The 25233-nt window shown below is 36.8% G+C and overlaps 1 long non-coding RNA gene across 3 annotated transcripts in view; it reads right to left on the bottom strand.

The window, feature by feature from the left end:
• The window catches only part of LOC144240505 (uncharacterized), a 111067-nt gene that overhangs the window by 45855 nt on the left and 39979 nt on the right, over positions 1-25233 (bottom strand). Inside the window, exons 3-4 of one of the 3 annotated variants that reach the window (XR_013337746.1) lie at positions 19153-19285; positions 3086-3160 (exon numbers count right to left, since the gene is read on the bottom strand). This is a non-coding gene — a long non-coding RNA (uncharacterized LOC144240505). Of the gene's footprint in view, positions 1-2764; positions 3161-19152; positions 19286-25233 lie in introns of those variants that run through there. The other 2 variants (XR_013337744.1, XR_013337748.1) reach the window with 2 other exon arrangements.

Raw genomic sequence — 25233 nt, forward strand, 5'->3', positions numbered from 1 at the left:
ATATCTTTACCCCCCTCCCCTCTGGTAACCATCAGTTTGTTCTCTATAGTTAAGAGTCTGTTTCTTGGTTTTCTTCTCTTCTCCCCCCTCCCTTTCATTTGTCAAAACAGTTTTTAATTATTCCTTTCATCAGTGCTCATCTTGCAGATTTTTTTGGAAGGGAAGACAATGCTGAAAGAAAAAGTTTCTACTTACCTTAGTTAATTCCAAATAGGTGAGCTCTTCCAACAGAGCAAGGAAAGCAAATTATCAGTGGTGAACATCTGATAACTAAATGGCACATCAGCAACTACAGTACTTTCTACTGTAGCTCAGGGGGCTCCGCTCAGTCCTGATGATAAGAACAATTTATACACTATCCCTGCTCTGGTATGTAACAACATACTGATGTACATGTTTTTGTGCCCCTTCCCATCTACTTCTATTTTTCTTCAGCATTTTGTGAGGGATTTATTTCTATTGCCCAACTCAAATGATTTTTTGTATTGAAATGTATTATAAGGGTTATGGGAGAGTTTTAGAAAAATCTTCTACGTATGTTATGAGAAGATTTGCTATGCCTGTACCATGCTTTTTCCTTATTATGGAAAGCAGATTAAATTGACAAGCCTATAACTCTGTTCTCAAACAAAATACCCTGAAGTCTCTGCCTTGTAAAAAATTCTATGTAGAAGCCATACATGTCTCTTAAGATAGCTGCATGTATGCATATATGTAAATGAGCATATTTTGAATTGGCATGTGTGTGTGTGTGTTTGCATGTGTGTGTTGTGTATCATGTAAATGATAGTTCTCCTTAAGGAGGGCACTTGTGATGAGTACTAGGTGTTGTATATAAGTGATGAATCACTGAATTCTACTTCTGAAACCAATATTGCACTGTACATTAAAATTAAAATTGAAAAAGTTGAAAAAATGCTCTTTCTCTAGTTAGATATCCTTATATATTTATATATCCATATTCATATCTAATTCTAAATTTACATCATCTTAGATACTTTATGGAGCTGCTTTATGGAGGCCAAGGAGTTTTTCTGTCTTTGCTGATTAATTAATTTCAAATACCTAGATAAGAGACTATTTTGAATGAAGCAAGAAATGTTGTTAATTATGTTTTGTAAAGTATTTGGGAAAGTTTGTTCGTCAGTGTTCTAATATTAAAAAATAAAGGAGATTTTGATTGATATATTTGTACTCTTAGTGAAATAGTAATTGTGTTTAGAACATCTTCTCTATCCCAGAGATCCAAGTTTGCCCACAGGGGCTTAGCTATAAGTCTAGGAAAAACCCACTGCTGTCCATCTTCAGTGCTCTTTAAACCCCCTAGGACCAAGGATCCTGTGATTCTTTGAAAAGTGACTGACTCTTATTTTCAGAAGAAGTCTAACAGCAGTGTGAGCACATGAGACAGCCCCCACGTTGTTAAATTTATAAAGAAACAAACTAGCATCTAAAAACAAAAGGTCTGCATTTTCAAGTGGGTGATAGAGTATCCATGTATTTCCTAACAATGGCTCTAGGCTTCAGAATATACCTGATCTAACTGTGTGGGAAAATGAAATCAAATAAAATCAATGCCAAAGGTCGAAGAACATTAAGAAAGCACAGTTCACAAAAATCCTAAATGCGGGAAATTCCTGGGACTTCTGTGTCACTTGAAAAGACAAGTGGGTAAACACAGGGTTGGTGTAGTTGGCTGCTTTTTATTCAATATTGTCTTAAAAAAACTTTAATACACACATTTAATTTCAATCAGAATACAGAATTAGAGGAAAGGGTTTGATTTTGTAGTTGAGACATTTTAGGTCACTCCCAGTGGTGGGAATTTTATTGATAATCTCATGTCTATGTTTTCATCTTTAGTATAGGAATCTGGACTATATAAATAACCCCTTTTCTTGGACCGCATTGCTCAGTTATTAATTTTATTGGCAGAAGTCAATCCGTTTCTGGTTCTGGAGATAGCAAGTGGTACATGGCGCTGCCTGAACGCCTACATTCCTGACAAGGAGTGACTGCACCCTCTTCCTTTCATAGATGAGGACATCCCTGGGCATTCTACAAAAATTTCAACTGGAATCAATCCTCAGTTGGCTCTCTATACTCCACTTTAGTAACACACCCTGATTTCAAAGAAATGCTGACATGTGGAAGATTAGCATGAAGGTGAGAGGGAGGAAAGAAATCATGCCAGTAAGTCCTAAACTTATGTATGTGTTGAATATTTCATGGGTAACTGCATATGGGATTGTGTTTTTTTTAAGTATGTGTAACATCTGGTTCTTTTTCTCACTGAAATCGTGTGCAGTGCTTTTTTTGTACTAAAGAGCAGATTTTCTATTGTTTCATAAATAATTTTGCTATTGTACCAAAGGCATTTGTATTAATTCAATATGGTGCATTAAAAGTGTTGTGTGGAATGGATCTGACCATATTGTTTATTGATCTTTCCACTTATTGGCTGAACATCTTCAGCCTGCAATCACATCATCTGGATGTGATATTCATCTGTGATTGGTATTCATTTGGATGCAGAAATTAGATATAGAAGGAATTTTTTTTCTCTTGTTTTCTTTCTTTCTTCCTTGTTCTTTGTTTTCTTTCTCTTTCTTTCTTTCTTTCTTTCTTTCTTTCTTTCTTTCTTTCTTTCTTTCTTTTTTTCTTTCTTTCTTTCTTTCCTCACTCCTTCCCTCCCTCCCTCCCTTCCTTCCCTTTCCATCCTTCCTTCTTTTCCTTTTTTTGAAAGGCAGAAGGGGAGGGGAAATACAGAATTTAAGGCTGCTTCATCCCGCAAGGAAGAAATGTACATATGTAAATCTTCTGCTTCTGCTCTTCACTTAACAAAGCAACAGAATTGCTGTGAGTACCTGAAACTTATCAGTAAATAATAGACTAGCAGTTCTACTGTGGCTTGCATTTTGCCACACAGATGGATATAAAACACACCTGAAATCTTTCTGAGTATGTGGGAAGAAAAGCAGATTTAAAGCTTAACTTGTCAGTTTTACAAACCAGAAAGATTTAGAAATTTTTCAATTTTGTGATAACTATGACATCTTATAATCCCAGTCTTAACCTCCATTACCATGCAGGATGAAGACTTCACACCACATTCAATGATGAAGCTGAAGGCACCCAGGAGATACCACTCTATCTCTACCTGTGGGTGGAGAATGCAATGTGTTAGCTTATATGCCAACCTTTATGTTAAACTCCTGTCTTGCCCCACTGTTAACTTAAAATAAGCATGCCTAAGGGCACCTGGGTGGCTCAGTTGGTTGGGGATCTGATTCTTGATTTCAGCTCAAGTCATGATATCACGGTTCATGAGATGGAGCCCCACGTTGGGCTCTGTACTGACAGTGTGGAGCTCCCTCTCTCTCAAAATAAATGGACAAACATTTTAAAAAAAAAGCATGCCTAAAACTGAAATTAATGTGTTTTTCCCTCCACTAAACTAGTATTTTCTTCAGCCTCTAACAATGGACCCACCATTTCAATATTTCAACTGCCACCACACTTTATTTAATCCACACCCCTTATTGTTTGACAAATTCAATAGTTTCTTCATTGATCTGCCTGTTCATATCTTCTAATTGAATCTGATAACTGGTAGATTAATTGTGAGATTTTAATATATAGTATCTGCATATATATTTTAATACACATTTTGCCTCCTTAATTTTTTTTCAGTGATTCTTTGCCTCTTGGAGGATGATGCATAAACCTTTAAGGCTGGCATGAATAGTCCTACCCAATCCAGGTATAATTCACCCAGTAATACACCTGCTGCCACTATAAAGTGGTTTTATAGAAGCTTCATGGTTGTGAAAGCAATCGCCACATTTGAGCTGAGTGAGTCTAGTCTTTTCCAAATTTATGACCCTATAATTCATAAATCTTTGTCTTTAATTCCCATTTATTCCCACCGTCTTGACACAAACCTTGTGTCTGTTTCATTAATATGTATGTTGGAGATTAAAAAAAAAATCTTTGGGGGTATATTTTCTACAAATCCAAGATCAGCTTACCTATTAAAGACCATTTTAAATTCCACCTCATGTATGCATTCCTTCTTGGCCACCTAATCCCACTCTTCTGACTTTATGTTACGCTTGCTGTCAGAATCTCCTATTTAGCCTTATAATCTGTTGAGATGGATAACTATTTATTTTTCTATTGATGTGTTTCTTATCATATTGTGAAACCTTGAGTAACAAGAGTATATCTTACATCACTTTGTTTCCCCAGATCTTGTACAATCACATTGCACTGTGCATATTACAGACACTCACTGTATATTAGTTGGTAGTGTGAATGATCCTTTACCTTCATCCCCGGGACTCCAAGTCAACTTTCAGTGGCCAGCTCCAATTGTCTGCTGCACCAAACCTCACCTGACTATGAAGCCAAGGTCAGCTTTACAATCTCTGAAAATTCTTTCCTACTTTTAGCCAGTTTCTCCCCTTCCTATCACCACAATTAGACTTATAAACAATCTTCTCTTTCTTTCCCGCCCATTCCCTCTCCTCTCCTTTTATTTTAAAAAATTTTTTAAAAATATTTATTTATATTTGAGAGAGAGAGCACAAGCGCACAGGCAGGAGAGGAGCAGAGAGAGAGGAAGACATAGAATCTGAAGCAGCCTGACATGAGGTTCAAACTCATGAACTGTGAGATCATGACCTGAGCTGAGGTTCAACATTTAACCTACTGAGCCACCCAGGCGCCCCTCTCCTCTTCTTTTAAAGATTCTGGGCATATAGGGGTGCCTGGGTGGCTTAGTCGGTTGAGCATCCAACTTTTCGCTTAGGTCATGATCTCGCGGTTCGTGGGTTCGAGCCCCGCGTCGGGCTCTGTGCTGACTGCCAGCTCAGAGCCTGGAGCCTGTTTCAGAGTCTGTGACTCCCTCTCTCTCTGACCCTCCCCTGCTCACGCTGTCTCTATCTCTCCTAGAAATAAATAAAACATTAAAAAAAAATTTAAAAGATTCTGGGCATATAGTAAGCTCTTATAATAAATTCTTATGATTGACTAGTAACTCCTCTGAAAACACCTGAAGCTTTTCCCAGTTCAAGATCTATAGACTTACATAAACTTGTTGTGCTGTTATACAACTGAAGCATCAGTACACCTGGAACTTAACAGGTGTGTATATACAACTACAAAGTATAGTCTCTATCTTCCAACAAAGTATATCTGCATAAAAGCCAAACTACAGGACTATGGGAATAGCTCGAGAATTTGCCAACCAGATGGAAACTGGGGGTGACTTCTATGTACTCTAGTACACTACTTCATGCACTCTGCTCTTAAACACACTACTTCCGTGTATATAAAGTTTAGCATGCATTTATCAGGCCAGCCAAAAACCTGTATAGAGAGGGGATAATTCAGAAACCATAGGATACGCTGCCAGATTAGCTGTCTCCATTGTCACAGTCCCAGGCATCCCCAATGACTAGCCACACATTTTTGCATGACTTCATTCACTGGTTTGTGCCAAAGAAAGACAACAGAAGGGGAAGGCCCGTGTAGACAGCTATGCCAAATGGAAGTGGCGCCACCGCTACCCAGGAGCGTCAGTCCTAGTAAACCAGGGCTGTGGAGACAGCCAAGGGGTGGGGAAGCCCAAAGTAAATACAGATAATATTTGTGGTTTCACTCCCACACAGTTATGCAGAAGACATTATGGATTGGCTTACAGTTTGAGCTGGTATTTTTAAAAATACTAAGGCATAAATAAAAACATGAACTAAATGCATAAATAGGGGTCTCTGTCTACCATGTGCTAGAAAAATATGTCAGGGTCTCAGGACTAAAATAAACATGATTTCTACCATGTGCTAAAACTGTTAAATTTTTCCCAATTCAAAATTAAGCAAAACATGAGTATTAAGTAGGAAAATTAACTTTTTTCTCTTTCTCATGATAACTATAGGCAAAGACAGGAAAAATGAGCAACTATACAGTGCTTTTAATTGGTACATAAAGCCTGTCAAGATAACTCATTATAGAAAACAAACTTCTCTCTTCTTCCTTGTACTTTTATGTTGAGGGAATTTGTATATTAAGGATAATCACTTGAACTTTCCTTTATTTTTATTCTATAAAATCAAATCACTAGCCTTTCTTATTGTTTTAAGTAAAGAAAATGTTAAATAGGGAAAAAACAAGAAAAAATCCTTTGTTAAAAAAAATGAAAATTTAACCAAATAAATTTGAGATCAAATTGTCTTTATGAAGCCATTTATAAATAGGGAAGCAAGTGGAGTGAAGTTCCTCTGAGATGGGAGGTTTTTATAGGAAGGAGAGCAGGGGTAAGAAGTTATTAGCAAAATTTTGAAAAGAACTGTCTCAGGTAGGGTCACCTTCCCTTCAGGGGAAAAAAAAAACAGTCTTAGAGGGTGGAGTACTTCATCTTCCTTTGGGAGGAATGAAGAAGGCCCATGTGACAGATTACCTCATTGGTGCTAAACAGAAAATTCCAGACTGATTGGCTTAAAATTCCATGCTGGAGAAGTTGGAACTGCAATTAAGTCTTGTTTTGTTGTCCTGGGGGCAAATGACTCCATCTTGGGCCTGTGGCTTTCCTTTTAACAGAACAAATGTTTCCATGTAGAAATGGATTTCAAAAATTTTAAGCCTTATTATTGTTTAAATGACCACGACTATTTTTTTCTCCAAAAGAGAAACTAAGAATAAAAAATGGAAAAAATTGAGGTATGAGTCATAGGTATTACTTCAGTATGGTTTTCTAATAGACTAAAGATAAGGATATCAGTATTTTTTTAGTTTGTTTTGCTCAGAGGGAGTGAATAAATTCCTTTTCAGCAGGGAGAAATTCAAATTATATATGTGATTTCTCTAAAACAAAATTACCTTTTCCTACAAAATTTATAAGTACTTGGACCATGTATAGTATGTCCATGGCTGTTATTTGCCTAATAAGTCCTCATATTTAGATCTTTTCTACTTTAAAGAGATAACACTTATTCTTTTGTGGTAACTAGTCTTCACACCTTATCTTTTCTAGGGCCTAATACAGCACAGCTAGTGCTGGTATTTTCATGTAGCAGATTAGTTAATCACTTACCACAAAATTGGTATATTGAAAAAAGAACACACTTTGCACCACAACTGATAAGAGTTCAAATTCAAACCCTATGCTGTAACTGTCAGCTCTACTTCATTATGCTGCATTATATTTTCTTTCTAATATATACTCCATATTGGCACAAAATTATATTGAAACTAAAAGGACCCCATGGAAAAAACCACTTTTTTGCTCCTTTTCCTACGTCTATTCTTGCTAGGAACCTGTGTCCCCACCTTACACATGACTCATAGTTCAGATAATGCATGTCCTCCTTATAAAGGTCAAGGAGTTAATAATGATTTCTTTGGAGTCTTCCAGGAGCACAATAGATAACATCTAAGGGGTGACTGGAGGGGGTCATCATGAATGTTTTCCAAACCCACAAACTCACCAAGAACCCTAGCTCCAGGGAATAAGTGACTTATGGAGGACATCTAAATACTCATCTTCATTCCTGGATGCTTGAGAAGATGCGTGCACAGGACCACAGTCCTCAGTAAAAACCCCAGACCCTAAGCAAAGATGAGACTCCTTCTTTTTACCTTTCCAAGTCTCCTAGATGGTCTGTCTGTATCTTCATTCTCTCTATATATCCAGTAAACTCTGTTCTCACTTCCTCTCGGCTTGAGTTTGATTTCTATCCTACATGAAGCCAAGGACCCTCTTGACAGGTCCTGTGGGATGCCCCACTGGGTCCCTGGACTCAGTCAGCTTGCGTCAGTATTACTTCATCAATTTTGTCATGTGTAGAATGATGATCATTTGTAGTTTTGTTGAGATAATTTATAAAGTGCCTGGCACATGGTAGGCCTAAATAACTAGTAACTCTTATAATGGCCTTTTAATCAAAGACACTTATGCTGTAATTGTTTATATATAACCTTAGTAAAGTAACAACCTTATTTCAGTTTTTACAAGAACAACGAGAACAGAAGGATATTAATAACATCTGGAATATAGAACTAATTGTACCAATTCAGTAAGATTATGGTCAAATCCCCTGGCAAATAACCTTAATAAAATCCAAAAAGGGAAAGGAAGGCTAAATGATAAAAGTAGAAAGAGTAAGAAATCAGCTATGAAGTTTAAGGCTAAGAATGCACTCTAGGGATAGAGGAACCAGTTTTTATATAAAGCAATTGAAATATTCCAGAAAAGTGACTCACTTTTTTCTTCCTTGACTTTTCTACCAGTCTAAGATTCTCTCCTCATTTTTCAAGAAAAAAAAAAAAAAAAGGCAGTGATTAGGATCATGATTATATAAGCAATGCTTGTGAATATTCCTTTGAGAAAAGAAGCAAATTTTACACCATTGAGAGGAAAAGATGAAGCAGTTTAAACTATCTGTATTGATTAAAGAGGTTTGGGCTTGCAACATGTTTCGCCAAAATAAATTTAGAACCACAAAACCTAAGAGATCCCTATTTACAGTTTCAGAACCAAAATCCCACAAGCAAAATGTTAGAAATACAGACTTCTCTTTCAAGATGAAAAACATAATTTGACTTGCTTTCCTTTTTTTCTTCCTATTTTCTCTACCTATGAACATGCCAGTATTTCTCTTTTATGTTTTGAAAGTACTATTCCACTGATGCACACATGAAAACAAGTCACTTGGTAACTATATTCCTTCTCTATGTATTCAAATATGATGGGGAGAAATATATGAAAATACAGAAAGTGTTTCTAGACTCAACAGAGATAAACGGATTGGAACAGCATCTACCCAGCATGAAAGCACCTCTTAAGCTGAACAGATCATCTTCTAAGGGTACCTAAGGGAATTCATTCTGCTCAGGACTCAGGCATGCTTTCATACCAATTAAGATGATGGACTGTTTATTTAATAACTTTTCCGATTGTAAAAGAAAGTATGTATTATGAAATGACAAATTGCTAGGGCATGTTTTTATTATATTATAAAAACCTTTAAAACACTTAGTAACAATAGGAAATGGCTTTTTGCCATAATTATTCTGAAGTTGTGCTTACTTGATTCCTCTCGGCTGCCACACTGTAGTATTAATAAGAGACTTGACTTAACCTGTGGGCAATTTATCAGCAGTCAGGGGCTTGCACAACAGTGAGTGTAGCCTTTTGCAGGAAGAGATTATCAGTATCATTATTAGCAACACTTACAATATTACTTAGTGTAATAAATATGCTTATTTCCAAACTGATGATGAGCAAAGAGAATCCCTGACCTAAGGACTGAGAGATAGGATGCTGTTATTCATTAGGAATTACCTTTGTATGTGGTTTGGGCCACATCATGCAAATACTTTCTTGCTTATCTTTCTGGTTTAGGCGTTTAGTAGCCAATTACTTGATTGAAGTGAACAAAGTAATCTGAATGGAACCCATTGTTTCTGAATTACCCAAACTCAATAAGGATGAGGGCTAATTCTGATTGTTTCTGAATTATCATAGTTAGTCCACTATCTGAAAGTTAACCATATGGTACATTGTCCAATCCAGGACAATGTGGAGAGTGTGTGGGGACCTCAGTCATAACTCATCTGGGAGAAATGAAAGTCAGACTGTTGCATGCAAACTAGACCTTTTGTTCTTTTCTTTTTTTTTTTTTTAATTTGAGAGAGGGAGTGCATGAGAGGTGGGGAGGGGGAGAGGGGGAGAGAGAGAGAGAATCTTAGGCAGGCTCCATGCTGAGCTTGGAGCTTGATCCCACCACCCTGGGATGATGACCTGAACACAGATCAAGAGTACTATGTTTAACCAACTGAGCCACCTAGGTGCCCCTAGGCCTTTTGTTACTTTTGTTATGTGTGAAGCAACTTCATTTCTATTTCCTTAACTGCCTCTTCTACCAGTTGATCATGTGAATAAAAATTAGGAACTTTCAGCTCCATCACTTACTGTTTGTGCAACATTAAGATCACAAGTCCCCTAAGCATCACTTTCCTTATCTTTAAAGTGGGCATAGTAACACCGTGGCTGTTATATAGAAAGGTCTCGTCAGGGTACCTGGGAAATTGCAACTACTGCACTGATGATAGAGATTATTATCACCATTTACCTTAAGCATCTTCAAACTGGACCTGTTGGTGATCTCACTGAGCAAACTAGTTTATGAAGGATGTAGTCATAGCACTTGGCTGATAGGTAGGAGGTAAAATGTGGATTGTATTACCATAGGAAATACTCTTATTTTTGTGTAACATTAAAACAATAGAGAAATTAAAAAGAAGAAGACCCGATGCAAATAAAACACTGGAGAATTTCCATTGCTTTTCTCCCCAAGATTACTATCAATGTGTTTCCAATATCTATAGAGAGATGGCCCTTGATAATGCAGCAAGATAAGGTAAGCAAACTACAGGTGACATTTCACCATCACCAATACTAGCACATTTTCACCCCCTTCCAGGTGCTCAGGCTACAGCCCCACTTCAGCCTGCCCTTTTCTTCTGTTCTGTTGTTTTTTTTTTTTTTAGTTTTTTTAAACGTTTATTTATTTTTGAGAGACAGAGAGAGACAGAGCATGAGCAGGGAAGGGGCAGAGAGAGGAGACACAGGATCTGAAGCAGGCTTCAGTCTCTGAGCTGTCAGCTAGAGCCTGATGCAGGGCTCCAACCCACAGACGGTGAGATCATGACCTGAGCCGAAGTTGGACACTTAACTGACTGAGCCACCCAGGCGCCCTTCTTCTGTTCTGTTTTGAAAAAATTTTTAGGGGCACCTGGGTGGTTCGGTCGGTTAAGCGTCCAACTTCAGCTCAGGTCATGATTTCACCGTTCGTGGGTTTGAGCCCCGCATCGGGTTCTGTGCTGACAGCTAGCTCACAGCCTGGAGGCTGTTTTGGATTCTTTGTCTCCCTCTCTCTCTGACCTTCCACTGCTCATGCTGCCTCTTGCTCTCTCTCAGAAATAAATAATAAAACATTAAAAAAAAAACATTTTTTATACATTGGCTGTTTTGAATATCACCTTCTAATTTATGTATGCTTTTTTTACATTTCCATCCTCCAAAAATTTCCAGCTGTAAAGCCAGGGGCCTTAATATCCCTTCCCCACTCCCTGCAAACAAAACAAAACTAAACTAAACTAAGCTAAACTAAATTAAACAAACACTTCTACTTCAGACTTTTTCTCATTTCTAGCCTTTCCTGCTACTTCTATTGTAACAGAAAAATTTGTCAGAAGCAATAGCTTCATGATTAAAAACATGACCTCTGGAATCAGATAGACCAGATTGTTATCTGAATCTAACATGGTCCATGTGGAGATGTGGAAGTTTATTTAACTCAAGTCTTAGTTTCTATCCATAAAATGGAGCTGGTTAAAGTGCTTCATGATTAAGTAGGAAGTGCATGACCTAACAAAATATATAGTGTGTAATAAGGGCTCAGAAAACATTAGCTATTTTTATTGTTATCTGCTTTATGCTTTATCCTACTAGATTCTTTCTCTGCTTAACAAAATGATGTCTACCGTATTTCACATAATCAGACATTCCATCAATTTCCATATACATCATTACATTATATACTACTGAAATGAAAAACACGTTTGCTAGCAGAAATATGAGACATTATAGATAATAATACATAATCTAATTTTAAATATGTTAAAATATAAATTAAAAATGTGCATTTTAGATTTAGATCAATAAATCTAAGGCAAGCATGTCAAACAATGTTTTGATGCATTAATGGGAGCAGAGTAAAATATCCTTTCTTAAATTTTGACATGCATAAAAATCATTTTAGAATCTTTTTAAAATGCAGATTATTATTTAAAAAATGAATTTCTGAATTAGATTCTCACTCTTGGATTGAGCCTGAGATTTTGCATTTTTGATAAGCAATCAGGTAATGCTGATGCAACTGGTTTGGGGTCCACAATTGAATAACAAAGAACTAGAATTCTGGCGACCTAGCTAAAGGTCATTTTCTGAAGATAATGTTTCAATCAGAATGATAGAAAAAGTATTTCCAAACTACTTGTGCCCCATACCAGAAACTTCTTTCCTTTTCCACTATTTATTTCTTTGTCTGCCTCTCTCTCTCTCTCTCTCGCACACGCACGAGCGTGCGCGCGTGCACACACACACACACACACACACACACACATTCATACCTGTGAAAACACAGAACCACTGTTAACTTTAGTTACAAGCTGAACTGTTTTTGCAGATTTCTTGATTTGTACCAGAATGCATTCTCCCTTTCTTAGAAAACGCCAAGAAGGAACAATGCACAGAACAGAAAGGAGAAATTTATTTGAACAATAGCCTTTTGTTTGGTATTCTAGCAGAATACTAGGTTTATCCAAAACTAGTACAGTGAATTTAGCAAGAGTCCTTAAGCATTCCANTCTCTCTCTCTCTCTCTCTCTCCCTCTCCCTCTGCCTCCCTCCCTCCCTGTTGCAGTAATCAGAAAATTGAAACTAACTTGCTCCTAAGATCCTTCTAAAAGCACTCATCAACTTTTTCTAGGTTCCTTGAGTTCTTGGTTGATTTCAAAATGTTATCTCACTGAGCACTGGACCACTTAATCACTCTTATAAAATGTAACCCTATTTTCAGGAGACATGCTACCTACCAAATCCATATTTGCCTAATTCAAATGGAAAACCAGGAGACCATGACTGTCTCATTTCCAATATGCATAATTTTTTATTTTACGCATCTGGATATTTTGGCTACACTAAAAATGCATTTCTTTAAATTAAAAAAGAGAACTCAGAGTTTTGAAAATTACTTATGTTTGCAAATGAGCCAGAGTAAATCATTTTACCCATCTTCATCAACATCCAATTTTTAAAGCTGTGTTGTACATGCCAAGGATATTCAACATGTTTCTATCTATAGTGTCTCTGAGAATATTTATGTTGTAAGTAAATTTTGACATGATGTGTATCTGCTGAAACCTGCTCAATACTCCTTTTTACAAACCTTCTATGTACTATTTGGCAGAATTATGTTTGAGTGTCTTTCTATGGAATTTCAGTTTAAGTATGAAGGAAAAATCCCTTGATCCTCAGTGTTCTGTAAGAGGGTACATGTGAAAAAAAATCATAATTTGCTTAGTATTCTTCCTTTTGCTTTTTAAAGACTTGGTTTTTAAGTAATCTCTATACCCAATGTGGGGCTTGAACTCACGATCTGAGACCAAGAGTGGCATGCTCTTCCAACTCAGCCAGCCAGGTGCCCCAAGCATTCTAAAATTATAAACATTAATGTACACATAACTATTTTCTATTTAACAGCAACCATTTAACTACCACATATCTGAGCATCGTAATTTAGAGGTTAACCTTTAATTTAAACTCAGAATATCTTTAATACACTTAGATGCATTTTTATCTCTCCCATAAATAATCAAATGAATCTTTATAATTCACCTTGATACCTTTGCTCCTTGTTACTTGCTGTAATTCTTGGTCAGAGCTCAGAGTTAGAAAGACTTTCTTTCTTATGCTTGCCATACGTTCATTTCAGTCATATGTTTTGGGGTCACTTTTGCTTTTATTAACAATTTTTTAAAATGTTTTATTTATTTCTGAGAGAAAGAGAGAGAGAGAGAGAGAGCGAGTGAGCAGGGGAGGGTCAGAGAGAGAGAGGGAGACACAGAATCTGAAGCAGGCTCCAGGCTCTGACCTGCCAGCACAGAGCCCGATGCGGGGCTCAAACCTATGAACAGTGAGATCATGACCTGAGCCAAAGTCCGACGCTTAACTGACTGAACCACCCAGGCACCGCGGGGTCACTTTTGCTTTTAGACTTAACTCAAAAATGCAGGTAACAACACAATATTCATAGCCTGTAAATATTTAAAAATGGATGAATGCAAAAACTAAATATTCTTCCCTAAGATGTGGCCTGGATAGAATCGTGGTAGTGGAGGGTGTTGTCACTCATCATTTCTCAATTAGAAAGCTGGTGGCTCTGGGGCACCTGGGTGGCTTAGTCAGTTAAGCGTCCTATTTTGGCTCCGGTCATGATCTCATGGTTCATGAGTTCGAGCCCTGCTTCAGGCTCTGTGCAGACAGCTTTGAGCCTGGAGCCTGTTTTGGATTCTGTGTCTCCCTCTCTCTCTGCCCCTCTCCTGCCCACACTCTGTCTAATAAATAAATAAATATTAAAAAATACTGAAGGAAGCTGGTGGCTCTGATAATAGACAGTTTGGAGTTCCTATACATCTAAAGACTGGATGGCCACTGGTGGGGATAGGAAGGTCACTTATCAGCAGCTGTCACTAGAGGCCTCTGTACTCACTTACTGGGCCCCTCCTGGGCAACACACATTGGAACAGCTCTTCAAGAACAGACCCTCGGCATGTGTGATCTGTATCTATCAGACTCTAAACTTGTCCTTTCCCTTATAAGTGTCCCCAATATGCATTCACTCAGTAAGAGCCTTATTCTCTTATTTTCTCCTGCAAAAAGGTTAGGTGACCCATGAAGAGGAGTGCCTTTGTTTGTTAAATGTAAAACAAAGCTCTGTATTTAAAAACACAGTTGACTTTTGGTCAAGATGAAGACCAAGAAAATGAGAAATTTCCTTTCCATTCGTACTCACATATAAAATTGCTGGATGTTAGAAACATTTAAAAAGTATATAACAAAACAGTGCAACAGAATATTTTCATTTTAAGTTTAATTGCTTTTAAATCAAGAACAAAACATGCTAACAGTAATTGGAATGTAAGAAATAACTGCTAAACAAATATAGATAAGAGGGACCTCCTCCAAAATGTATACCTATATTAAGTTTCTTTTACAAAGATCAGATATTTATTTAAAATTTTCTTAATGTTTATTTAGTTTTGAGAGAGAGAGCTGGGGAGTGGTAGAGAGAGGGGGAGACACAGAATCCAAAGCAGGCTCCAGGCTCTGAGCAGTCAGCACAGAGCCTGAGCCTGACATGGGGCTTGAACTCAAACTCCCAAACTGCGATATCATGACCCAGGCTGAAGTCAGTCGCTTAACTGACTGAGCCACCCAGGTGCTCCCGATATCAGACATTTATTATGTATTATCATATTAATGTTGTAAACATGTCAAGAAATAAATATAGAATAACTCATAGTCAATGTTAAGTAATGTAAGGGGAAAAAAAGTTTCTTCAAGAAAAATATCTGTCTACTATCCTGTATCTCTTCTGAAGATCTTATCATTCAGTTTATTACTTTTGACTGTAGTACTGGGTCCTCGCCAAGAAAATAAGGTTCTCAGAAATGTTATTTGTCCCTTAGGTAGCTATCACCTGGGAAGGGTACCAGTATAAACCAGAAATTAATAAGTATTCTGAGAAGAATACTTCTGTATAAGAGTAGAATCTTAGAGATTGTAAGAATTATATCTAAGGATCCTATAATAATCTTAGAGAAATGACTTCATAGGACAGGTAAGTTTGGTTCAGAGAAGGAACTGAAGAACATCCATAAAGCAGAAGCAGAAGGAGCCAATGTGAAGACTTCAGACTTTTGATTCTTTCTTTAAAAAAAGATTTTTAATGTTTTATTTATTTCTGAGAGAGAGAGAGAGCACGCGCGAGCGAGCATGAGCAGGGGAGGATCAGAGAAAGAGGGAGACACAGAATCTGAAACAGGCTCCAGACTCTGAGCTGTCAGTACAGAGCCCAACACAGGGCTCAAACCCACGAATCATGAGATCATGACCTGAGCCGAAGTTGGATGCTCAACCAACTGAGCCACGCAGGTGCCCCTTCAGATCTTTGATTCTTAAAGTATGTCCCTTGACTCAAAAAGTTTACATCTTATTTGATTCATATAAGCCAATAGAGAAATTCCATAGAATTGCATTTGTTTGCACTACTAAGGACAACATAGTTGCGTTTAAGGACAATTAAAGGAGACATGTTCAACTCAACAGGATAATTGCTAGTCTTGAAGGTCGGGTTACCAAACCATTTTGCAAAACTTTTATTACAGATACTCACAGATCTTTGGAATTATTGGTTTTCTAGAAGTATACTTTGTTTTATGAATTATCTTGATCTTTAGTTGGTTAGGGTCCTAATTTCTTATAGTCGTGTGTGTGTGTGTGTGTGTGTGTGTGTAATACATTATTGTAGATTGTTTTAATTTTAACAGTAGAGGGTAAGAGCCACATAGAAATTAAAACTTAGGATGTATAACTTATAGTTAAAATATGGAACATTCATATATCTGCTGCTAGGACAAATATACACATCATGTCTTCTCTTCCTACCCCTATGAATTTGCATCACTTAACTTAAAATATACTATAAATCTAGCTAGAATAAAATTCTTTTGAGTTATTTTAAAAAATTATAGAGAACATCACTTCATAAAATGAAACCATGCGTGTAAAACTCAATTTTTCCCTTCTAAACTGAGTAATTATTAAGTGAATAAACACACACAAACAACCTCATCGAAAAAAGTTGTTAGGAACAAATTTACTGCAACTTCCTTATTTTTAATTTTTTTTTTCCTGGAAAATGAGAACACATAGGGTATACAGATCTCAGGGCCCTTTACTCTCCTTTGCTGAACGGTGGTCAGCCCTTCTGAGACCTCTCTGGCTCCAGGAAACCAGGCAGCAGAACAAAGGTATAAAGACTCAGAGAAACAAAAGGCTTCAAGAGAAAAGTGTGAACACAGTGCAGAAGGAAGGATTACCTGAGGCAAACATGGGGGATCTTCTAATCAGATGTGGGGTGACTATGTTCCCCTCATTCTAAAATTTCATAAATTTGTTAGAATCTACTTTTGGATTTTATTTTATGTTAGGCTTTTGCTTTAGAGTATCACATTATTGGTGGATCTAGAGAAAGGAGATTTACAGTTTAGGTCAGGAAAGTTAAAATGGACTTTGATGAAGAGGATGCTGTAAAACACATTCAGGATTAAACTACACAATAACATTTAAAAGACTCCGTGCACATATATGTAGGTAGTTCTAAAGCTTTATATGTATACAGAGAGGAACAGAACAGATGTTATTGAATGTTTAATTACTAGCTCTAAGAAAAATATGGCACATTCTATCTCTGCATGTATAAGGAAACTGGGCAAGAAACTACAAAATGATTGTTACTGACAGCATCAATCCTAGAACTGTGTTGCTCAGGGCCACTAAGAACCTCCAGTTCTCAAGTATATTTTACATATAGTTTGCCCTGTATCTCCCATGGGTAGGGAATCCCATAGGCGTGGATTGAGAAAGGGAACATAGAAAGCAATGATTTTTCTTGTAAAATTTCCACTTGTCAAAGATAGAAATAACTGTGTGTTGTAAAATTTACCTTCCTTTAGAAACTATTCAGTAATGCTCCAATATAAGCATTTTAATATCTGCTGAGTGAAAATATAAGGCTTATTATCTTGATCAAGAAGATTCAAAAAGAATCTCTTTAAGTAAATGCTTATAGTATAGAGAATCTTCTTGCTACAAATAGACTGGAACTTCAAGGCTTCAACTATAAAAAAGAATTTGCAAGAACAGTACATTTTATTGATGATGTGAGAATTTAACTTTAATGTCAACTTAACATCTATAGTGGTAATTAGAAAATACAGAATGAAGGTAATTATGGAAAAAAGCCACACACAGAAGTGAGTAGGCTGAGGTGAAATTAAACCTTTCCTGTCATTTTCTACTTTGGGGAGGGGAGTAGGGAAAGTAACAGAAAGGAGAAAAGAAAAATTATAACTCCTTATTCATTGACAGCTAATAGGTACTTTTATTTTAATTGCACATAAGCCCAATTAATCTGGAAATATTAAAAGGTTTTTCATTTGTTAGAATTCTAAAACTAAATGATTTCAGAAGTGCAAATGGACTTGTGTAACAGTTCATTAGGGTTATTATTTGGAAAGGAAGGACTGAAAGGAGGGAAGACAGGAGGGAGGGAGGGAAGGAAAGAGAGGGATGGCTAGCAGGAGACTAGGTGAGCATGACTGCTTTCCCTGGAGTATTGTTTTCTCTCAGGCATATATCTCCAGGACTACAAGTGTGATTTTACACTATTTTAAACATACTATTGAAAAGATACTTCCTGCATCACAAAATGGGTAAATGCCAACTTAGAGTAAAGAGCAGGTGAGAGGGTTGTTTAATGATTTATCTTCAAGTGTGCAGTGTGAAATTATATTGAGATAAGGCTTTTATTGTGAGAGCATCTTATCAAAGGGATGTCCTATCAGAAAGTAATTGATTTTCTCTTCCTCAAGGAAAGAAGTTGTCCTTAGCATGAGCCCAGATTCTTCACCTTTGAGCATATTTTATAATTATGACTCTTATTAATTATGCCCATCTAGACAGGCAAACTTGCCCTAGAGTAAATTCGCAAAAGGATCTTTTGTTTGCCTTAGGAAAACATCCTGAAGTTATGGCAGTCAGAGCTTTGGGGATATCAGAGCTTTCAGTTGATATCAGGAACATGGAGACGGGTCCTCCCTCCTTCTCCCTTCCTCATCCACATGTCCTTCCCCCCCATAAACACCCAAAGAAGGCTGAGGGAGATGGGACTTGAGGCTTGGCCTATCACCAAATCAGAAGAGGCAGAAACATGGAAGAAATTCTGGGTCAAGACTGAACCCTCCTGAGATCAGCTTGAATCCCAGAAGCAGCAGGGGCTGATACCAAACATGTTTGTTTTCAGAAAGTTCCGTACACAAAGGTGATTCATGTCTTAAGAGTCTGGAGCCAGCTTGACCTAACATAACTTACACACATTAGCCTCTTTAATGACTACTGCAGCCTGACAAGGGCCTGCCCCTGCCCCTGCCCCTGGGGTAGCCCAGACCACACAAATTTAAGCAGTGGGATAAAAAGGCTTGGAGGACCCTGGCCTCTCCGTGGAAGAGCTCTCCCTACAGAGAGTAGACACAGGGAGCATGCAAGTCTACCCTAGATGGCGAGTCTTTAGGGCCAACATTTTGCCCTAGCTTCTGTACACTGGGAACAGGTTATAAAGAATGTGATGCTTTACATACCAAACTTAAAGAATGTATATCATTTAGTTAACCTAACTAGAAAAGACTAGATTGTACTTGGGAGCAACAAGAGATGGAATTGAAAGCTCCTGGGGCTCTGACCTTTCTGCTTCCAGCTCTGCTTCTTCTGCGCGGTGGCTTCAGCCTTACTCTCTCCCATGAGGCACTTTCTATACTCCATTTTCCAAGCTTTGTCACACAGGGAAACTGAACATCATTCTCTCATCTTTAAAATCTAAAAGACAAATTCAAAACTCTTAAGGAAGAGCTCTGACTGACCTTGCATGATTTGCTTGATTTGTTCTTGGATCAGGATTTACCATCTAGGCACGCTGACGTTCTGGGTTAGCTAACAGTGTGTTGTCGATAGTGTCCTGTGTATTAAAAGAAAGTCTACCAACTAGGTATCAATAGCACCTNCAAAAATGTCTCTAAAATCGCCAAATGTCTTCTGGTAGATAAAAGTGTCTCCAGATTGAAAACCATTGCTTTAATCACTGAGGTCAGAAATATAGGATCACATTATATCAGAGTAGAGCAGTGAGGTAGGGTTGGGAGGGAAGATACATCCTTGGTTTATTGTGAACTAGTCAGCCACTCCAATTTGAGTCTCCTGTATATCTCAAGCCTTCTTTTCCTGCTTTATCATGTAGCTTCCTCTGAGCTCTAGTACTAATATATTCCCTAGTCTTTGCTGTCCCTTGGTTATTTCATTACCAAGGGAGGCTTTACAAAATTTGGGTTGGGTGAACAACAAGTAGGACAAGGCAACAGTTTTCATAATATTTACCCAAATTGAAACATGATAACATGCAATTTCAAACAATTTATTTCAAATGTAACATAAGAAAAATCATTAGCCATAATTGGATTTATGTTTTAATGCTTTCCTTTGATAAGAGGAAGAACAAATTATTCATTATTTTTCTATTTTCTTTATGTCAAGGAAAACAAATTTTTCATTGGTTTAAAAAGGGGAGCTTCGTAAAGCCTACTACTTCTTATATATATGTGAAGACTAAAGTAAATAATTTTGAATGTTTCACAGAATAAATATCCATATGGGTATCCATAATTAACTAAACATGCTCATGTATTGTTTATATATTATTTTACATGTTAGGACATATTTATTAAGTATATGTGCAATATTCTACCTGATTTCTTACTCACAGATACTGCAATTAAATCTTAGGAGTCTACACCATATCATTTCATGGTGTCTCTTCATTAGGCCTTGTGAATGTGAACATAATAAGGTTTAGAGAAAGGTAAGCATGAATAGTTTGGATTACTGACTTTATAGAATCAAAGAGAAAAAAACCTAACCCAACCAAGAAGGACTCAAAAAATGATCAAAGCATGTGTTTTGTCCTTGAAATTTCTGCTATTCTTTTGATTTATAAGCAGTCCGAAGAAGAATCCTATAAATTAAAACACATACTCCTGCATCTTAATTTTCATACACACCCCAGAGGTAGATTTACAGTCAGTCAAGACCTACTCCATCATAATTAAATTGTACTTGTCAGCTTTTTATTGCTATTCTTGGAGATAAATCCTTATCTTAGAGGTTCCCACAGTGATTATCATCATGGCCTCTTGCTTTTACCATGGAGAGGGGATTCTGACAGAACCATAACTCCTGGAGATTTTGTATGACTTACCTTCAGCTTCGTCTCTTCCTTACAAGACAGTAGTGTTTCGTTAACTAAAAAAATATTCTGATTGCTTTGTTTCTCCAGAGTTTTCCAGAGGTTTTTTTCCCCCTCATTCTATTTCCCTTCCAAGTAATAAAAATAAATGTTATTTCTTTCTTAAAAATAAATTAATTATTATTGACCTTGTTTATAATCACACAACTTCTTGTTCTACTCTGTTTAATGGAAGTTTGCCCTATCTAAACTTATTTGAAAGTAATGAATGTTCTTGTTATAAATGTGATGGGGCTACAGTGAGGAAAAGCATCTTCAAATCTAACCTGTCCTTCAAAAAAATTAAACTACCAATGTAATCCCTTCATTCTCTTGTTTCTCCCAAAAGATTTTTCTTTTAAAACATAATTTAGATATAATTTCTCAGTGAATCTCATGCTAGAATTATCAAAGAAGGCTAATTCCAAAAAAGCTCATGTTCATAGATCCCGTGAACGAGGACTTCAATCTATCTTTTGGGTGGACGCAATTTAACCCATAACAGATATTATCTCATGCTGATAATTTAATAAGGTCTTTCTGTAAATCCCCTTAGCAATACTCTTTCTCTAATAATTTCTTGTGGGAATCCAGCTTGAGGAAAACAGAAATGTAAATGACAGTTATATACAAAAATGTTATTTGCAACATTATTAAAAGGATTATTTAGGGACACCTGGGTGGCTCATTGGTTGAGCATCCAACTTCTGCTCTTGTCATGGTTCCTGGGTTTGAGCCCCATGTCAGGGTCTGTGCTGAAAGCTCAGAACCTGGAGCCTGTCTTCAGATTCTGTGTTTCCCTCTTTCTCTGATCCTCCCCTGCTCACTCTCTCTCTCTCAAAAATAAATTAAAAAATATTAAAGAAAAAATAAAAAAAGGATTATTTAGAAGGAATTTAAAAGTAAAAAATGAAGACTGATTAAGTACTTTTGGTACTTCCCTAGGATGGAGTATTATAAAGCCACTAAAAAAGATATTTACCATTTTTAAATGTTCAGAATCATGAAGAGGTTGGGGAATACTAACAAATAGCAATTAGATTACATTTTCTACTATGAAATTAGCTCTAAATCAAAGAAAAACAAACAAAAATACACTAAAAAACAAAGCACCAAGGTGAGTGAATGAGAAAATGGGCTTTATCCTGATGAGAAGAATGTTAGGTGCTAAAAAGCTTCATGGAAGTTCACTTGGAAATACATGTTCTAGAAATATTCCTATCTTCAGTTTATCAATTCCATTTTTGGAATTTATTTTACAGAAATAACCCTGGATACCCTCAAAAAGTTATGTATGAAAGTATTTACTGGAATTAATTGTATCAAAAAATTATAATCTAAATATTTATCAGCAGGAAATAGGATAAATAAGGAATCAGACATCCAGATAACAAAATGCTATGTACTTAATGACATGGGGAGATATGAGACATACAGTTTGAAGAGAGAAAAATCAAATTACATTCTCACTTGTATAAATGTAAAGCCCACCTATGAGGGTAGAAAGGACTATAAGCTTATCAAGCAAGTATTAAGAGTGGTGAGATTGTAGGTCTGCACAGTGCGTGGATTAACTAAGTTAACTTTCAGGGCATTTGAGTGGCTCAGTTGGTTAAGCGTCCAACTTTAACTCAGATAATGATCTCACAGTTTGTGGGTTTGAGCCCTATGTTGGGCTCTGTGCTGACAGCTCAGAGCCTGGAGCCTGATTCTGTTTCAGTGCCTCCCTCTCTCTCTGCCCCACCCCTGTTTGTGCTCTCTCTCTCAAAGATAATAAACATTAAACAAACAGAAAAAAAATTAAAACAATTTTCAGAAGTATATCATTTGCTTTCTTGAAGTAGTTCACTGACTCAAAATGGATCTTGTCACCATTTTAATGTTGGAGATATGCGTAGTATTGGAATAAATACTTGAAGTATGTTGATACTCGGAAGTGGGGAGGACCTAGAAGAAAACTTTTTTTTTTTCTTTATTTTCTCCTGCTCTCTAAAAGACACATGGAATTCAGTCAGGAAATAGGAAATTGGATTTTTATCAGTTTAGTTTTTACACAAAAAATATATATAATTATACAATTTCGGCTGACATAAAAATAAGATTGCTCAGTTGCTAAATATCTGAAAGCTACAAAAGGACATTTTAGAAAAAAAATGGAATCTGTAACAAAGTGCAAAAAAAATAGTTTTTAAAATACGTTAGTTTAAAAATTGTAAAGCGTTTGGGGTTTGGAGATTACTTGAGTAAAAAGTTGGTGACATGTGAAAACCGTTAGGATATTTTTCTTAGAAATAACCACAAATTGGGTAGTGTGCAATATCATCACAATTTTGGAACTTCTTTTCTTGCTCTGTTGAATTTATGACTCAATTATTATAATTTCCAATATGCTTTATTTTATGTTTATTCTACAGCCTTTTCTGTGTGGTCACGGTTTTAACATTGCTCTCTCATTCCAAGACATGTGAGTGCTAAACGAACTTCAAGAACTCCTAAGAAGACAGTGTTACACTCATATTCTCTGTTCCTAGCACTTAACCAATGCAGCCCTTTGTATAACATCAGGAAGCCCTTTGTATAAAATCAGGCCATATATATATACATGTATATATATATTTCAGAACAAGCCAGAAGAATCTCAACAGATCCCTAATAGATTTTTACACTCACAAAGGTTTATTTTATTCTTCCAACAATTTGTTTTGTGGGTACTTGCTGTACATTTAATGTGGTTCATTCTTTTGTATATCTCCTTTCATAATATAAGACCTAGAGTTGAGCCCTTCTTGTCGAGCTTGTTAACACTGATTCTTGGCTTAAATTGTCCAGTGGGATTTTTATGCTCACAAAAGGCTTATCACATTTCTCCCAACAATTTGTTTTATGGCAGTTGGTTCCTTGCTACATAGGCCTTTCCACAGGCTTCCTCATGACATGACAGATGTGTGCTTCTGGGGTAAAGCAATCGCAAAGACAAAGTGGGGAGAAATGTTGCCAAGGTAGGAGCCACGGTCTTATCATAACTTCATCTCAGAAGTAACATCCCATCACTTCTGCCATTTTCTGTTCATTAGAAGTAAACCAGTAAGTCCAGCCAACAGTCAATAAGAAGGAATTATACAAAAGCATGAATTCTAGGAGGAAAGAGTCTTTGGGGCCTTCCTAAAACACCATCCAAAGTTTGAGAGCACTGTTGGGTGGTGTACAAAAATCAAATAGTCCAGGTAAATCTCTAGGGAGATATTTATGTGGAAGTATATTTCAATGGGTACATGTTAAAACTCAGGCAAGGGGACTGGCCTAAACGAGGTGTAACTGGTCACAGAGTGCTCATTCGGAAGGAAGGCTCCTGTGTCTAGATGACTAGAGGAACACTAAGGAAAATACAAACTTAAGCTCAGGCATGGAAGCAGGCACACAGAGAGTTGTGACTCAGAAGCCAGCTTAGAGGCCATTTGGATCTGTAAGGTAATTTTCGTTAAACTCCATTGCTTTAGTTCAGGAAATGGGTGAAAAAGGAGACATGAATCTGGGAAGCTTCATTGGCTTAGCTTTGAGATCTAAGAAAAGGCAGCGTTGAAATGAACCATGCACAGTGGTTCTCAAACTTTGCTTGGTATCACAATCACTTTGTAACTTCACAAAAATGCAAAGACCCAGGCCCTGCATCACTTTAATAAGCCCAGCCTCTGTGTTTCTCTTTAATATTCTAGATCCTTCTGGTACATACCAAAGTTTGAGAGCGCTTCCTTAGAAAGACTACTTGTGTTCCTCAAGGAGTATGCCATTTACTTATTCATGATAATTAATTCACTAAATTAACAGACTAGCCTTACAGTCTGACACAGTTCATGGTGAAAATATGAATGTGCATCCTTGTAGGCAGAAATGGAGAAAAAGATGGTTATAAATTAAAGCATTCCAAGGAAAAGGCCCGTGCTTTTATGCTGGAGGAACAAATCATGGCTGGCACTGATTAATAGATTCTGCTCTCTCAGGCTGACAAAATGCAAAAGAATTTTCTTTGCCAGAAATAACAAAATGGACACCAAAGCCAGCATCTGGAAGTTATTCTTAAAGAAATATGGTACTAGCTAAAATTGGACTGGTGGGTCAATTTCTATTCACCCATTTCACTGGTCCATGCTGAGTAAAGGTTAATGCAACTTACACTAGAATCTTCATCCTGTTTTTCTTTCTCTTCCTTATTCTTGTTATATCATATTTATTTCCAAATGTGTCTGACAAAACTATATTGGTGGCAGTCTACAAAAACTTAGATGGACTATGGACTCCAATTATTCTTTTATTAAATAGTCTTAACTGAAAGGGATCCCGGTATAGTGTATGTATATGTGTGTGTGTGTGTGTGTGTGTGTGTGTGTGTGTGTGTGTATAAAATCTTTAAATTCAGAGAGATCTGATTTTAAGTCCAGGTGATGCCATTGACTGACTATGAAAACTTAAGAAAATGACTTTTCTTCTCTGA

Source organism: Crocuta crocuta, unplaced genomic scaffold (assembly GCF_008692635.1).
Source record: "Crocuta crocuta isolate KB4526 unplaced genomic scaffold, BGI_CrCroc_1.0 scaffold6, whole genome shotgun sequence".
Lineage (NCBI taxonomy): Eukaryota > Metazoa > Chordata > Mammalia > Carnivora > Hyaenidae > Crocuta > Crocuta crocuta.